Below are 14,746 nucleotides of genomic sequence, written 5' to 3'. Positions count from 1 at the left end.
GCTGGAACGCCTTTAGGGTAAGATACACTGCCCTTATCTCCAGAACATTGATCTGAAGGGAGGACTCTGTCTGAGTCCAAGTACCCTGAGCCCTGTGGTGGAGAAAGACCGCTCCCCACCCTGACAGACTCGCGTCCGTCGTGACCACCGCCCAGGATGGGGGCAGGAAGGATTTCCCCTTCGACAGAGAAGTGGGGAGAAGCCACCACTGAAGGGAAGCCTTGGCTGCCCGCGAAAGGGAGACGTTCCTGTCGAGGGACGTCGACTTCCTGTCCCATTTGCGGAGAATGTCCCATTGAAGTGGGCGCAGATGAAACTGCGCAAAAGGAACTGCCTCCATTGCTGCTACCATCTTCCCTAGGAAGTGCATGAGGCGCCTCAGGGGGTGTGACTGGCCTTGAAGGAGAGATTGCACCCCTGTCTGTAGTGAACGCTGTTTGTTCAGCGGAAGCTTCACTATCGCTGAGAGAGTATGAAACTCCATGCCAAGATATGTCAGTGATTGGGCCGGTGTCAGATTTGACTTTGGAAAATTGATGATCCACCCGAAACTCTGGAGAGTCTCCAGAGCAATGTTCAGGCTGTGTTGGCATGCCCCTTGAGAGGGTGCCTTGACAAGCAGATCGTCTAAGTAAGGGATCACCGAGTGTCCCTGAGAGTGTAGGATTGCCACCACTGTTGCCATAACCTTGGTGAAGACCCGTGGGGCTGTCGCCAGGCCAAAAAGCAGTGCCACGAACTGAAGGTGTTCGTCCCCTATGGCGAAACGCAGGAAGCGCTGATGCTCTGGTGCAATCGGTACGTGGAGATAAGCATCTTTGATGTCGATTGATGCCAGGAAATCTCCTTGGGACATGGAGGCGATGACGGAGCGGAGCGATTCCATCCGGAACCGCTTGGTTTTCACATGCTTGTTGAGCAGTTTTAGGTCCAGAACAGGACGGAAGGATCCGTCCTTTTTTGGCACCACGAACAAGTTGGAGTAAAAACCGTGACCCCGTTGCTGAAGAGGAACAGGGATCACCACTCCTTCCGCCTTCAGAGTGCACACCGCCTGCAGAAGAGCATCGGCTCTCTCGGGGGGCGGGGATGTTCTGAAGAAACGAGTCGGAGGACGAGAGCTGAACTCTATCCTGTAACTTTGAGATAGAATGTCTCTCACCCATCGGTCTTTTACCTGTGGCAGCCAGGCGTCGCAAAAGCGGGAGAGCCTGCCACCGACCGAGGATGCGGTTTGAGGAGGCCGAAAGTCATGAGGAGGCTGCTTTGGGAGCGGTTCCTCCGGCGGTCTTTTTAGGACGTGACTTAGACCGCCATGAATCGGAGTTCCTCTGATCTTTCTGAGGCCTTTTGGACGAGGAGAATTGAGACCTGCCCGCGGTCCGAAAGGACCGAAACCTCGATTGTACCTTCCGTGGTTGAGGTCTGTTTGGTTTGGACTGGGGTAAGGATGAGTCCTTTCCCTTGGATTGTTTAATGATTTCATCCAATCGCTCACCAAACAAGCGGTCGCCAGACAATGGCAAACCGGTTAAGAACTTTTTGGAAGCAGAGTCTGCCTTCCATTCACGTAGCCACATGGCCCTGCGGACTACCACCGAATTGGCGGATGCTACCGCCGTACGGCTCGCAGAGTCCAGGATAGCATTAATGGCGTAGGACGCAAATGCCGACGCCTGAGAGGTTAAGGACACCACTTGCGGGGCAGATGTACGTGTGACCGTATTAATCTGCGCCTGACAAGCTGAGATAGCTTGGAGTGCCCATACGGCTGCGAATGCTGGAGCAAAAGACGCGCCGATAGCTTCATAGATGGATTTCAACCAGAGCTCCATCTGTCTGTCAGTGGCATCTTTGAGTGAAGCCCCATCTTCCACTGCAACTATGGATCTAGCCGCCAGTCTGGAGATTGGAGGATCCACCTTAGGACACTGAGTCCAGCCCTTGACAACATCAGGGGGGGAAGGGATAACGTGTATCCTTAAGGCGCTTGGAAAAACGCTTGTCTGGAAAATCTCGGTTTTTCTGGACTGCCTCTCTGAAGTCAGAGTGATCCAGAAACGTACTCAATGTACGCTTGGGAAACCTGAAACGGAATTTCTCCTGAGAAGCTGACTCCTCAATTGTAGGAGCTGGGGGAGAAATATCCAACACCTGATTGATGGTCGCTATAAGGTCATTCACTACGGCGTCACCTTCAGGTGTATCTAGGTTGAGAGCGGCTTCAGGATCAGGATCAGAATCCTGATCTGTTACCTCCGCTTCATCCTCCAGAGAGTCCTCCTGCAGAGACCCTGAACAGTGTGATGAGGTGGAGGGAATTTCCCAGCGAGCCTGCTTAGGCGGCCTGGGACTGCGGTCCGTGTCAGAGACCTCACCCTGGGACCTATGGGTCACCCCAGGGGCACTTTGCTGTTCCAATTGAGGGGGACCTGGGGTCAAAGATTGAACAGTGCCCGGGGCCTGAATCACCGGTCTGGACTGTAAGGCTTCTAGTATTTTAGCAGACCATTTATCCATACTCTCAGACAGTTTGTCAGCAAAAGCTGCAAACTCCGTCCCTGTCACCTGGACAGTGGTAGCAGGTGGTTCCACCTGGGCCACCAGTAGCAGAGGCTCCGGCTGAGTATGTGCCACAGGGGCCGAGCATTGCACACAATGAGGGTCAGTGGAACCTGCCGGTAGTATAGCTGCACATGAGGTACAGGTTGCAAAGTACGCCTGTGCTTTGGCACCCTTGCTTTTTGCGGACGACATGCTGTTGTCTCCTCTGAGAACAATCCAGGAGGGTATATAGCCAAAAATCAACAGAGCGACCGTACAGTGCAAATGTATAGCCTATAAGCCTATATATATATACACTTCGGCACTCAGTGGGGCCAGCACCACAGGTGCTGCTTACCGACCGCTCAGAGCGGTTGTGTGATCACCAGATTCCCTGCCTGGGTCTCCCTGTGTTGTCTCTCCTCTCCAGCGTCTGAATCGCTGACAGGAATGGCTGCCGGCGTTCTGTGGGGAGGAGGGGACCGTGGGCGTGCCCAAGAAAGTGCGGGAATCTAGTGCCCCAGTGTACTGAGTGAGGGGGGAGGAGGATACTAATGTATGCTCCAGCCCTCAGCGCTGACGATCTGTGCAGCGTCCCGCCCTTCCCCTGACTGGCAGGCCTGTGGGCGGGAATATGCGATACTAGGCCGCAGAAGCCGGGGACTAAAGTTATAAGCGCGGCCGGCAATAAGCGCGGCCGCGCGGTAGTCCCCGGCGCACTAACACACCCAGCAGTGCTGGAATGTGTATGGCACAAGCGCTCCATGCGCGGTCCCCACGGGGACACAGAGTACCTCACAGTAGCAGGGCCTTGTCCCTGACGATACCCGGCTCCTATCCAGCAGATTCCCCAGGGGCTGCGGAGGGAGCACGGTCCCCGTGCCTGGAGACAGATTCGGATCCCACTTCACCCAGAGCCCATAAGGGATGGGGAAGGAAAACAGCATGTGGCTCCTGCCTGTGTACCCGCAATGTGTACCTCAACCTTAACAACACCGCCGACAAAGTGGGGTGAGAAGGGAGCATGCTGGGGGCCCTGTTATGGGCCCTCTTTTCTTCCATCCGACATAGTCAGCAGCTGCTGCTGACTAAGCTGTGGAGCTATGCGTGGATGTCAGCCTCCTTCGCACAAAGCATAAAAACTGAGGAGCCCGTGATGCACGGGGGGTGTATAGGCAGAAGGGGAGGGGCTTTACACTTTTAGTGTAATACTTTGTGTGGCCTCCGGAGGCATAAGCTATACACCCAATTGTCTGGGTCTCCCAATGGAGCGACAAAGAAACATTGTTTCTCAATATAATATTGATCTAGAAAATAAAAAATATGGGTGAACCACCCCTTTAAGATCTCAAGGAGGAACAGGGATCTTCCGAAGGCTACGTCCCCATGATGAGCTTTTGGTAAATGTTTGATGTTCCAGAATTTCCGCACTTATTATGTAAATTATGTTACTTGCATTGTTAACACAATTTTGATGCTGCGTTTTTTGTCTCCATTTGGTGTCATGCTTTAAATAAAGCTGTTTTGATTCTGAAACTTCCAGGTATTTGGTTTTGACAAAACTTTATTGACATCCTTACGTGCGGATTACATGCGGTTTTTACTCGTTGCCACTGCGGAAGTGCACTGAAAATGCAAGTGCCTTTTTTACCTGCAGATTTTCCACATTAAGTCTATGGGGAAAATCTGTACAGAAAATTCAGCGTACCCTCAGACATTAACAAGTTGTGGATTTGAAAAATGCTCCACAGGTCAGTGTACACAGCGTAAAGATGAAGCACAGCGGGCAGGAGACATCTACAACTCCTATTTACCCTGCTGTAACTGTAAGACGCTGCAATTTGGGCACAGCGAAAACACGCAGATTCAAAAACTCACCAAAAGGTCATCGTGGGAACATACATTAGTGTACGGCATTGGATGCGAGAGCATCAGAAGTGATCTGCTACTGACCCTCGGCTCAGGCTCTGCTGCGAGTGTGAACAGAGTTTCATGTGACCTTGACTCGATCTTGCGATTGGATCACATCAGCAGGGTAGAGGGAGGGGTTAATCTTCCGATCTCCTCCATTGTCAGCCTGTGCATATATCGCACTGCAGTTGGATGTCATCAGAGTGCAGTCCGATGTTTCTCTTGCCCTATAGACTTGTATGGGTGTGAGTGATATGGCTTTCGCACACAATGGCAGCATGTTGAGATTTTTTCCTCAGTCCGATTAGGGCTGAAGAGAAACTCAGAGATCTGAACTGCAGCATTGTCTAACATGGGGCTGAGTGCAATTCAAGATTTTCTCTCACTGCTCTCGTGCGAGTCATACGCCAGTGCGGCTCTGCTCTTACACTCTGCCTCCAGAGCTTATTTACATGCTCTGCGACACCTCTGATCCCCTCGCTACATGTGTGATGTCAGGCTCCGTTCATGAAGTCTCGGTGTGCGCAGATCGCCCCTGTTCCGTCTACCGGTAGCGCTGGCTTCAAATTCCTTCTGCACAGACACCGCTCCAGACACACAGGAGAATGTGAAGCCAGTGACCATTAGAGTCATCAGATCATAGATAACAAGGTATCACAGTATTCCACGTCCAAGGACCTGCGTGCCCCTATAGACAGTTCGGGAGGGTTGATCCTTCTGGCAGATTCTCTCTACACTCATTTCAGCATTAAAAAAATGAGGGGGGGTACACGAGGTCACACCTACTGGCCATACTTGTGATTGAAAGTGTTCATGCACCTGCTCTATTCATAAGGACAGGTGCACGATACCTGCCGATCACGAACGAGGCCTTTACATGCGCTCATGTGAACCTAGCCTAAAGGGGGCTTTACACGCTACGACATCGCTAATGCAAAGTCGTTGGGGTCACGGAATTGGTGACGCACATCCGGCCGCTGTAACGATGCTGTTGCGTGTGACACCTATGAGCGATTTTGCATCGTCGCAAATACGTGCAAAATCGCTCATCGGTGACATGGGGGTCCATTTTCAAAAATCGTTACTGCAGCAGTAACGAAGTTGTTCCTCGTTCCTGCGGCAGCACACATCGATCCGTGTGACGCCGCAGGAACAAGGAAGCTCTCCTTACCTGCCTCCCGGCCGCTATGCGGAAGGAAGGAGGTGGGCGGGATGTTACGTCCCGCTCATCTCCGCCCCTCCGCTTTTATTGGGCGGCGGTTCAGTGACGTCGCTGTGACGCTGAACGAACCGCCCCCTTAGAAAGGAGGCGGTTCGCCGGTCACAGCGACGTCGCCGGGCAGGTAAGTACGTGTGACGGGTCTGGGCGATGTTGTGCGGCACGGGCAGCGATTTGCCCATGTCGCACAATAGATGGGGGCGGGTACCCACGCTAGCGATATCGGTCATATCGGTCATGATATCGCAGTGTGTAAAGCAGCCTTTACACTTGTGGACGGCTTTCTTTGTTTATACCTATGGGTAGAAGGCTTCATTAATAGAGACAAGCAAGCACTACCATGCTTGGGTACTCGTAATGAGCAGGTAATGCTCGGATGGGCGCGACTCAAGCACAGAGTATATTGGAAGTCAATGGGAAACTCAAGCATCTTTTAGGAAATCTTCTGGAAACATCCTCAAGTTCTCCATTGAGTCTATTATATTCGGATACTCAAGGGACGACCATCTGAGCGTCTGACTGCTCATTACGAGTTCCCGAGCGTATGCCAAAGCAATGAGCGGAACTTAGAGAAAAACTAGAATTGAGATATTGACAGCTGTTCTGTGTTTTGGGGACACTCCTGGTATTGGCAAATCCTGATGGAATAGTGATCAAAAATACTCATGTGTGAATGAGGCCTTAAAGTCAGATTTTCATCAGCGCCTGGTCAGTGTCAGTATTTACCATCAGACATTCATTTTTTTTATTTTTGTGAACAAGAAATCTTCTCATGCGTCTCTTATCAAAAGAGTGTGAAAATCAGACATCATCTGAGTGTCGTCCAACTTTTTTTTTCCAGATGCACGAATGTGCAATGTTGAATTTGATCCATGACTTGAGCCAACATCAGCCACATCTCCGTGTTTTCATACGGCGCACTCGATATCAGCCCCACAGACTAATAGGTTTTGAGCTCTAGCGGTTAAAAAAAACAGACAGAAGTCACATGGAAAGCTGATGTCTGAACAAGGCCTTATGAAAATATTTAGCCTTACAGACGAAAAGAAGATGAAGGTTTCATAGGATCTCCTTGCAGTCAATGAAAAAAGCGCTGGGAGGCAGTGAGGATGCATCCGTCTCCGTTCTCCGAAATGTATATTTTTTCTTGAGGACCACTTGGTCTGCAAAACACCTCCCACATGTGAACTATACAGACTATAATGGTACATGTTCTCAGTGTAAAACCCGGTATAACGCACACATCAAATATGGATGTCTGAATATGAGCTTATGGAAGCCGCCAATACAGGACTCCCAGGAAAAGGGAGTAGCCACCACCAGTGGAATAAGACCTCAATCACATGGCTCCTTTTTTTGTGTCCTATGGCGAACCGATCCTGCAGCAGCAGGCTGTGCGGAGGGGAACACGGCCGTCCCCGGCCCTAAGGCTATGTCCGCACTTTGCGTCGTCCTAGTTGCAGTTCTAAACTCATCCTTTGGCAGAAATTGCTTTTGCCAAAGTTGCTTTTGACCATTAAATCACGGTAAACACGCGTGCGTTTTTACCGCGTTTTACATGCTTTTCCATGGCGTTTAGACAGATGCATTTTGAACAAAAGACACTGTTAAATAACGTTTAAACAATCAAACACTATGAAAAAAGGGAAAAAAATAAACATTTATAATTATTGAAATAACGAAAATAGTTATATTTCATATAATTATAGTGGTTTTATACTATATATCGCTAAAATAGCAATAAAATATTTTTCATTAATTTAATTGTCAGACTATGTGTGTGTGTAAAGGGACTTATCATGCCATTATTTTGATGTCAGAAAAGCATGCGTTTTGGTAGTCAAACACGCATGTTTTCTAAAGCAGGTAAAACGCTGGAATTTTGATATTTCTTGCTTTTTACAACGTCTCATTGACTTCAATGTTAGCAAAACGCAGCCCAAATGGCAAAAACAATTGACATGCTGCTTCTTTGAACGCAGAGTTTTTGCCCAAAATTATGCAAATTAAACGCAGCGTATTGAACAGCAAAGTGCGCACAAGAAATCCCCATTTCCCATAGACTTTGCAGGAAAATCAAAACGCATGCATTTTTGCATGAAAACGCTGCAGTTCAAAACGGACCTAAACAGCAGCTGAAACGCAAAGTGCGGTCATAGCCTAAGGGTCCACCAGCCTGACTGACTGCCCTAAACAGTAACATACTAATTACACTAAGATGACAGACGCTGCTCCCGCTGCCTATTTTACAGATGAGCGCATTTCATGCCCAAATCAGATTAAATCTGCCCGTCTGGTCTGAAGTGTAAGGCGGGCTTTGCACGCTGCGACATTGGTAACAATGTGTTACCGACGCTGCAGTGATAGTCCCCGCCCCGTCGCAGCTGCGATATCTTGTGATTGCTGCCGTAGCGAACATTATCGTTATGGCAGTTTCACATGCACTCACCTGCCCTGCGACGTCGCTCTGGCCGGCGACCGGGTCGTGCGGCGTCATAGCGACGTCACCCGGCAGGCAGCCAATAGAAGCGGAGGGGCGGAGATGAGCGGGACGTAAACATCCACCTCCTTCCTTCCGCATAGCCAGCCGGGACGCAGGTAAGCTGATATTCCTTGCTCCTGCGGCTTCGCACACAGCGATCTGTGCTGCCGCAGGAACGACGAACAACATCGTACCTGTCGCTGCAGCGGCATTATGGAAATGTCGGACCCTACACCAGTCATACGATAACGACGCTTTTTCGCTCATTAATCGTATGTAAAAGGCTTTACACACTACGATGTCGACAGCAACGCCGGATGTGCGTCACTTTCGATTTGACCCCACCGACATAGCACCTGCGATATCGTAGTGTGCAAAGTGCCCCTTAGAGTTTATTTTGAGAAATGGTCACCAAACAAATATTTGAGAGGCTATAATGGGATAGGTTCTACGCATGAAGTGCGGACCTGCTGGGATGGCGCTGCCCACACGGTACAGCTGGGATGGAATTTTCTGGCTCCGATAAGGATGGCCAGTGGTCGGACGATGTTGGGATCATATACACGACTCTGGCTTTACTTGCGGATGAACCCTGCGACCAGTCACATGATCCACATCACAAATATAGAGTTCCTTCTCGCCCAGGCATGGCACCCCTTCCGCCAGCTCTCCACGTTAGATAAGACAGAGTTCAAACGGACGTACTGAAAATAAGGAGCAGATGTGCTCGTCCACATTGCAGGCACGGGTCAAAAGCGACCATTGCGGACATTCTGGCCTGTAATATGGACTATAAAGCAAAGCACGCTGTCATCTTTTCAGCTCGGACTGAAGGAGTCAGTCATGTGCTCTGGATGCAGAGTGCTGCCTGTGTGTGGTCCATGGGGCACTCGTCTGCCCAGACAAGTTGGTCCTGGGCGCTGGTCTACAGACTGATGTGAGGCTATGGGCACAACCACTGTTGAATGGCACCAACTTACTTCTGGCCGTCAGTGACTGTGGCCCTGTACACACAGGCGTTATGTAGTCAGTGACTGTGCCCTGGACAAACAGGCGTCATGTAGTCAGTGACTGTGACCCTGTACACACAGGCGTTATGCAGTCAGTGACTGTGCCCTGGACAAACAGGCGTCATGTAGTCGGTGACTGTGACCCTGTACACACAGGCGTCATGCAGTCAGTGACTGTGCCCTGGACACACAGGCGTTATGCAGTCAGTGACTGTGCCCTGGACACACAGGCGTTATGTAGTCAGTGACTGTGCCCTGGACACACAGGCGTTATGTAGTCAGTGACTGTGCCCTGGACACACAGGCGTTATGTAGTCAGTGACTGTGCCCTGGACACACAGGCGTTATGTAGTCAGTGACTGTGCCCTGTACACACAGGCGTCATGTAGTCAGTGACTGTGGCCCTGTACACACAGGCGTCATGTAGTGACTGTGCCCTGGACACACAGGCGTCATGTAGTCAGTGACTGTGCCCTGTACACACAGGCGTTATGTAGTCAGTGACTGTGCCCTGTACACACAGGCGTTATGTAGTCAGTGACTGTGCCCTGTACACACAGGCGTTATGTAGTCAGTGACTGTGCCCTGTACACACAGGCGTTATGTAGTCAGTGACTGTGCCCTGTACACACAGGCGTTATGTAGTCAGTGACTGTGCCCTGTACACACAGGCGTCATGTAGTCAGTGACTGTGGCCCTGTACACACAGGCGTCATGTAGTGACTGTGCCCTGGACACACAGGCGTTATGTAGTCAGTGACTGTGCCCTGTACACACAGGCGTTATGTAGTCAGTGACTGTGCCCTGGACACACAGGCGTTATGTAGTCAGTGACTGTGGCCTGGACACACAGGCGTCATGTAGTCAGTGACTGTGGCCCTATACACACAGGCGTCATGTAGTGACTGTGCCCTGGACACACAGGCGTCATGTAGTCAGTGACTGTGCCCTGTACACACAGGCGTTATGTAGTCAGTGACTGTGCCCTGTACACACAGGCGTTATGTAGTCAGTGACTGTGCCCTGTACACACAGGCGTTATGTAGTCAGTGACTGTGGCCCTGTACACACAGGCGTCATGTAGTCAGTGACTGTGGCCCTGTACACACAGGCGTCATGTAGTCAGTGACTGTGCCCTGTACACACAGGCGTTATGTAGTCAGTGACTGTGCCCTGTACACACAGGCGTTATGTAGTCAGTGACTGTGCCCTGTACACACAGGCGTTATGTAGTCAGTGACTGTGCCCTGTACACACAGGCGTTATGTAGTCAGTGACTGTGCCCTGGACACACAGGCGTTATGTAGTCAGTGACTGTGCCCTGTACACACAGGCGTCATGTAGTCAGTGACTGTGCCCTGGACACACAGGCGTTATGTAGTCAGTGACTGTGGCCCTGTACACACAGGCGTCATGTAGTCAGTGACTGTGCCCTGGACACACAGGCGTCATGTAGTCAGTGACTGTGGCCCTGTACACACAGGCGTCATGTAGTCAGTGACTGTGCCCTGGACACACAGGCGTCATGTAGTCAGTGACTGTGGCCCTGGACACACAGGCGTTATGTAGTCAGTGACTGTGGCCCTGGACACACAGGCGTTATGTAGTCAGTGACTGTGCCCTGTACACACAGGCGTTATGTAGTGACTGTGCCCTGGACACACAGGCGTCATGTAGTCAGTGACTGTGGCCCTGGACACACAGGCGTTATGTAGTGACTGTGCCCTGGACACACAGGCGTTATGTAGTCAGTGACTGTGGCCCTGTACACACAGGCGTTATGTAGTCAGTGACTGTGGCCCTGTACACACAGGCGTTATGTAGTCAGTGACTGTGGCCCTGTACACACAGGCGTTATGTAGTCAGTGACTGTGCCCTGTACACACAGGCGTTATGTAGTCAGTGACTGTGCCCTGGACACACAGGCGTTATGTAGTCAGTGACTGTGCCCTGGACACACAGGCGTTATGTAGTCAGTGACTGTGCCCTGGACACACAGGCGTCATGTAGTCAGTGACTGTGCCTTGGACACACAGGCGTCATGTAGTCAGTGACTGTGCCCTGGACACACAGGCGTCATGTAGTCAGTGACTGTGCCCTGGACACACAGGCGTCATGTAGTCAGTGACTGTGCCCTGGACACACAGGCGTCATGTAGTCAGTGACTGTGCCCTGGACACACAGGCGTCATGTAGTCAGTGACTGTGCCCTGGACACACAGGCGTCATGTAGTCAGTGACTGTGCCCTGGACACACAGGCGTTATGTAGTCAGTGACTGTGCCCTGGACACACAGGCGTTATGTAGTCAGTGACTGTGCCCTGGACACACAGGCGTTATGTAGTCAGTGACTGTGCCCTGGACACACAGGCGTTATGTAGTCAGTGACTGTGGCCCTGTACACACAGGCGTTATGTAGTCAGTGACTGTGCCCTGGACACACAGGCGTTATGTAGTCAGTGACTGTGCCCTGGACACACAGGCGTCATGTAGTCAGTGACTGTGGCCCTGTACACACAGGCGTCATGTAGTCAGTGACTGTGCCCTGGACACACAGGCGTCATGTAGTCAGTGACTGTGCCCTGGACACACAGGCGTCATGTAGTCAGTGACTGTGCCCTGTACACACAGGCGTCATGTAGTCAGTGACTGTGCCCTGTACACACAGGCGTCATGTAGTCAGTGACTGTGCCCTGGACACACAGGCGTCATGTAGTCAGTGACTGTGCCCTGTACACACAGGCGTCATGTAGTCAGTGACTGTGCCTTGTACACACAGGCGTCATGTAGTCAGTGACTGTGGCCTGGACACACAGGCGTCATGTAGTCAGTGACTGTGCCCTGGACACACAGGCGTCATGTAGTCAGTGACTGTGCCCTGGACACACAGGCGTCATGTAGTCAGTGACTGTGCCCTGGACACACAGGCGTTATGTAGTCAGTGACTGTGCCCTGGACACACAGGCGTTATGTAGTCAGTGACTGTGCCCTGTACACACAGGCGTTATGTAGTCAGTGACTGTGCCCTGTACACACAGGCGTTATGTAGTCAGTGACTGTGCCCTGTACACACAGGCGTTATGTAGTCAGTGACTGTGCCCTGGACACACAGGCGTTATGCAGTCAGTGACTGTGGCCCTGGACACACAGGCGTTATGTAGTCAGTGACTGTGCCCTGTACACACAGGCGTTATGTAGTCAGTGACTGTGCCCTGTACACACAGGCGTTATGTAGTCAGTGACTGTGCCCTGTACACACAGGCGTTATGTAGTCAGTGACTGTGCCCTGTACACACAGGCGTTATGTAGTCAGTGACTGTGCCCTGTACACACAGGCGTTATGTAGTCAGTGACTGTGCCCTGTACACACAGGCGTTATGTAGTCAGTGACTGTGCCCTGTACACACAGGCGTTATGTAGTCAGTGACTGTGCCCTGTACACACAGGCGTTATGTAGTCAGTGACTGTGCCCTGTACACACAGGCGTTATGTAGTCAGTGACTGTGCCCTGTACACACAGGCGTTATGTAGTCAGTGACTGTGCCCTGTACACACAGGCGTTATGTAGTCAGTGACTGTGCCCTGTACACACAGGCGTTATGTAGTCAGTGACTGTGCCCTGTACACACAGGCGTTATGTAGTCAGTGACTGTGCCCTGGACACACAGGCGTTATGCAGTCAGTGACTGTGGCCCTGGACACACAGGCGTTATGTAGTCAGTGACTGTGCCCTGTACACACAGGCGTTATGTAGTCAGTGACTGTGCCCTGGACACACAGGCGTTATGTAGTGACTGTGCCCTGTACACACAGGCGTTATGTAGTGACTGTGCCCTGTACACACAGGCGTTATGTAGTCAGTGACTGTGGCCCTGGACACACAGGCGTTATGTAGTCAGTGACTGTGCCCTGTACACACAGGCGTTATGTAGTCAGTGACTGTGCCCTGTACACACAGGCGTTATGTAGTGACTGTGCCCTGGACACACAGGCGTTATGTAGTCAGTGACTGTGCCCTGGACACACAGGCGTTATGCAGTCAGTGACTGTGCCCTGTACACACAGGCGTCATGTAGTCAGTGAGTGTGCCCTGTACACACAGGCGTCATGTAGTCAGTGAGTGTGCCCTGTACACACAGGCGTTATGTAGTCAGTGAGTGTGCCCTGTACACACAGGCGTTATGTAGTCAGTGACTGTGCCCTGGACACACAGGCGTTATGCAGTCAGTGACTGTGCCCTGTACACACAGGCGTCATGTAGTCAGTGACTGTGCCCTGTACACACAGGCGTTATGTAGTCAGTGACTGTGCCCTGTACACACAGGCGTCATGTAGTCAGTGAGTGTGCCCTGTACACACAGGCGTTATGTAGTCAGTGACTGTGCCCTGGACACACAGGCGTTATGTAGTCAGTGACTGTGGCCCTGTACACACAGGCGTTATGTAGTCAGTGACTGTGCCCTGGACACACAGGCGTTATGTAGTCAGTGACTGTGGCCCTGTACACACAGGCGTTATGCAGTCAGTGACTGTGCCCTGTACACACAGGCGTCATGTAGTCAGTGACTGTGCCCTGGACACACAGGCGTTATGTAGTCAGTGAGTGTGCCCTGTACACACAGGCGTTATGTAGTCAGTGACTGTGCCCTGTACACACAGGCGTTATGTAGTCAGTGACTGTGCCCTGTACACACAGGCGTTATGTAGTCAGTGAGTGTGCCCTGTACACACAGGCGTCATGTAGTCAGTGACTGTGCCCTGTACACACAGGCGTTATGTAGTCAGTGACTGTGCCCTGTACACACAGGCGTTATGTAGTCAGTGAGTGTGCCCTGTACACACAGGCGTCATGTAGTCAGTCTGGGAACTCTCCAAAACCAACCCAAACACTTCTCTGCTGGTATCAGATGTATCCGGAGGAGACCATTGTGACAAACCCTCAGCTGTGCAGCAGGTAACACGCACTCCTCTGGGCGCAGGGACACTCCCCCCACAGACACTACAAAGTAGCAGCAAACTAACTACGGCACCAAGCAGAGTAAGCAGTGCGCCCCCGGAGGAGGCTGTGCCCCGGGCGGACGCACGGAGCCGATGAGCAGCGCCATTACTCCCAGCGCTGGGAGCTCCGCGTACTTACCGGGGACGTGAGAAATCCTAGCGGCTGAAGGACCTTTCGTGACGTCATGGCCATGTGACCTGCCTGAGGGGCGGTGCAGGAAGTGAGGTGCAGTGTGGGGCACGAGGCCGGCTCCTGCCAGGGATGAGGCTCACATAGGACGTTGTGTGTTTCCTTCAAGCTTACAGTGAATCTATACAGTGCGGCCCCCACATACCATACACGGGGCACCACAGCGTGCTATCAAAGGGTTAAGAGACGCCACTCAGGGAGACCCCTCATCAACTTCAGGGCCCTCCACACCGGCACAGACGGGTGGGAAATGATTATCGGCCACAGATTCTGCCGCAAAAAGTCGCAGAAAGTGAATCCGTGCATCACACAGGAGAGCGCAGCATCACACAGGAGGGCGCAGCATCACACAGGAGGGCGCAGCATCACACAGGAGGGCGCAGCATCACACAG

General features: G+C 51.8%; 1 protein-coding gene across 5 annotated transcripts in view; it reads right to left on the bottom strand.

The window, feature by feature from the left end:
• The window catches only part of DET1 (DET1 partner of COP1 E3 ubiquitin ligase), a 143,237-nt gene extending 128,898 nt beyond the window's left edge, over nt 1-14,339 (bottom strand). For all 5 annotated transcript variants that reach the window (XR_012752885.1, XM_075342819.1, XM_075342821.1 and 2 more), the window contains exon 1: nt 14,303-14,339. The gene's annotated coding sequence lies outside the window, so the exon portion shown is untranslated. The remainder of the gene's footprint in view (nt 1-14,302) is intronic.
• Nucleotides 14,340-14,746: the final 407 nt, after the last annotated feature.

The sequence above is a fragment of the Anomaloglossus baeobatrachus genome, chromosome 4, assembly GCF_048569485.1.
Source record: "Anomaloglossus baeobatrachus isolate aAnoBae1 chromosome 4, aAnoBae1.hap1, whole genome shotgun sequence".
Lineage (NCBI taxonomy): Eukaryota > Metazoa > Chordata > Amphibia > Anura > Aromobatidae > Anomaloglossus > Anomaloglossus baeobatrachus.
Note: the sequence above shows the minus strand (reverse complement) of the source record. Positions and strands in the feature narration are given on the sequence as shown.